A 3064-nucleotide genomic window follows, 5' to 3' on the forward strand; every position below is an offset into this window, starting at 1 on the left:
GTCGTCTGCAGCCTCATCCGCTTGATGCGTTAGGGGCTGGTTGTCGGACGGTGCCGTTTTACCACGATATCGAGGTGTGTTCCGTGTCGTCCTCGGGCGATTCAGATGCGAAAGCGCCGAAGACGCGGGCGTGACCCGTCGTCTGGCGGCTTTGCAGTCTCGGCTCCGTTGCTAGTTCCGGCCGGTCCACCGACAGTGCAGCGGGCTTGGGCAACCCGCACGGCGCGACCGAGTCGATGCAACGAAAAAGAGCGAGCATGAACGTGCTTCTTGCCGCACGGCTCCCACTCGTCTTTCGGGAAGGTTGTGCCGTAGCGAGCTCGAACGCCGTCATCTCGGAGTGCAAAATAAGCGTGTTGGGGCGCCTGAAGGTGGCCTCCGCCGCACACAGACTGCGTCCGGCCCGCCGAGGGCGAGGACGGACGCGCAGTCGAACGATTACCTGGTTGATCCTGCCAGTAATCATATGCTTGTCTCAAAGATTAAGCCATGCATGTCTAAGTACATGCCGAAATAAGGCGAAACCGCGAATGGCTCATTAAATCAGTTATGGTTCCTTAGATCGTTTCTTCCTACTTGGATAACTGTGGCAATTCTAGAGCTAATACATGCAGTGAGCCTGGAGCCCTTTGGGTAACGGGTGCTTTTATTAGACCAAGATCGATCGGGTTTCGGCCCGTATTGTGTGGTGACTCTGGATAACTTTGTGCTGATCGCATGGCCACGAGCCGGCGACGTTTCTTTCAAGTGTCTGCCTTATCAACTTTCGATGGTAGGTTACTTGCTTACCATGGTTGTTACGGGTAACGGAGAATCAGGGTTCGATTCCGGAGAGGGAGCCTGAGAAACGGCTACCACATCCAAGGAAGGCAGCAGGCGCGCAAATTACCCACTCCCGGCACGGGGAGGTAGTGACGAAAAATAACAATACGGGACTCTTTTGAGGCCCCGTAATTGAAATGAGTACACTCTAAATCCTTTAACGAGGATCAATTGGAGGGCAAGTCTGGTGCCAGCAGCCGCGGTAATTCCAGCTCCAATAGCGTATACTAAAGCTGCTGCGGTTAAAAAGCTCGTAGTTGGATCTCAGTTCCAGACGAGTAGTGCATCTACCCGATGCGACGGCTCGGACTGAACATCATGCCGGTTCTTTCTTGGTGCACTTCATTGTGTGCCTCGAGATGGCCGGTGCTTTTACTTTGAAAAAATTAGAGTGCTCAACGCAGGCGAGTCGCCTGAATAAACTTGCATGGAATAATAGAACAAGACCTCGTTTCTGTTCTGTTGGTTTTTGGAATACGAGGTAATGATTAAGAGGGACGGACGGGGGCATTCGTATTGCGGCGCTAGAGGTGAAATTCTTGGACCGTCGCAAGACGAACTACTGCGAAAGCATTTGCCAAGAATGTTTTCATTGATCAAGAACGAAAGTCAGAGGTTCGAAGGCGATCAGATACCGCCCTAGTTCTGACCATAAACGATGCCAACCAGCGATCCGCCTGAGTTACTCAAATGACTCGGCGGGCAGCTTCCGGGAAACCAAAGTATTTGGGTTCCGGGGGAAGTATGGTTGCAAAGCTGAAACTTAAAGGAATTGACGGAAGGGCACCACCAGGAGTGGAGCCTGCGGCTTAATTTGACTCAACACGGGAAAACTTACCCGGCCCGGACACTGGGAGGATTGACAGATTGAGAGCTCTTTCTTGATTCGGTGGATGGTGGTGCATGGCCGTTCTTAGTTGGTGGAGCGATTTGTCTGGTTAATTCCGATAACGAACGAGACTCTAGCCTATTAAATAGGTGCGGGGTTCCCAGCACCTTACAACCTTCTTAGAGGGACAAGCGGCTCCTAGCCGCACGAAACAGAGCAATAACAGGTCTGTGATGCCCTTAGATGTCCGGGGCCGCACGCGCGCTACACTGAAGGAAGCAGCGTGTCTTTATCCCTGTCTGAAAAGACTGGGTAACCCGTGGAACTTCTTTCGTGATTGGGATAGGGGCTTGCAATTGTTCCCCTTGAACGAGGAATTCCCAGTAAGCGCGAGTCATAAGCTCGCGTTGATTACGTCCCTGCCCTTTGTACACACCGCCCGTCGCTACTACCGATTGAATGATTTAGTGAGGTCTTCGGACCGATGTCCGGCGCGGCCTTTCGGTTGCGCCGGTCTGTTGGAAAGATGACCAAACTTGATCATTTAGAGGAAGTAAAAGTCGTAACAAGGTTTCCGTAGGTGAACCTGCGGAAGGATCATTAACGGATTGTGAAGGGTGAGCGCCTCAGCTGCGTCTGCGCCCGACACTTTCTGCCGCTGACCCCGTTTGGACGCGGGGTCGGCTTTTCCCCACGGGGCTGCCTGAATGTGGAGCGGCACCCCGTGACAAATTGTTGCGCCCAGCGGACGCCAACACCGCGACCTTGGACGGTCGGCCAGGTGGCGGACGCGGGTACAAACGGCGCAACGCACTCATAGGTCGGCTTTCGACCCGCCACTGCACCGTGGCTCGAAGCGCTCGAAATGCGCGACCCGACCGCTGCGGGACCGCCTAGTACTGTAAACAGGAGCGGCGGAGCGCGAACGGCGAGTCGTGGTTACGTCGGTAGAAGGCGAGGCTGCGCGTTCCCGAAACGCCAGCCGAGTGCCCTCCCGACCGTTCGAGCGTGCAAGAACGAGACCCGACAATCGCGCGGCGACTGCCAAGTACGAGAGGAACGGCACAAGCGTCGGCGGTCGGTCAAGGAACTGGCGATGTGACGGGTCCGCTGTGCACCAGTGCATACCGTCCCGCCGTCCGCGGCAAGCGCCTCCGCGTCCTCGGGTGACGGAGGCTGCCGGTCGGTTCTTGCAGGCGAGGGATCTCGCTGGCACCGGTTCGCGTTGACGCGCGGCCGGTCATGGCACGGCGATGCGACGGCCGAGGTGCGCAGTACTCGATGGAGGAACCGCACGCTCCGATGACCGTCCCGCCCTCCGCGGCGTATGCGTACCGACCGTAATGGTTGCAGCAGCGCCGGCCGGCTTTTGAATTCGCCACACGAAACACGGTGCGAGATCGCGGTTAGGGG

The 3064-nt window shown here is 56.2% G+C and overlaps 1 non-coding gene across 1 annotated transcript; it reads left to right on the forward strand.

Moving 5' to 3' along the window:
• Positions 1-439: 439 nt before the first annotated feature.
• On the forward strand, positions 440-2254 carry LOC142792591 (small subunit ribosomal RNA). The gene has a single exon (XR_012891050.1). It is a non-coding gene; the product is annotated as a small subunit ribosomal RNA (ribosomal RNA).
• Positions 2255-3064: the final 810 nt, after the last annotated feature.

This window comes from Rhipicephalus microplus, unplaced genomic scaffold (genome assembly GCF_043290135.1).
Source record: "Rhipicephalus microplus isolate Deutch F79 unplaced genomic scaffold, USDA_Rmic scaffold_229, whole genome shotgun sequence".
NCBI classification, from domain to species: Eukaryota; Metazoa; Arthropoda; class Arachnida; order Ixodida; family Ixodidae; genus Rhipicephalus; species Rhipicephalus microplus.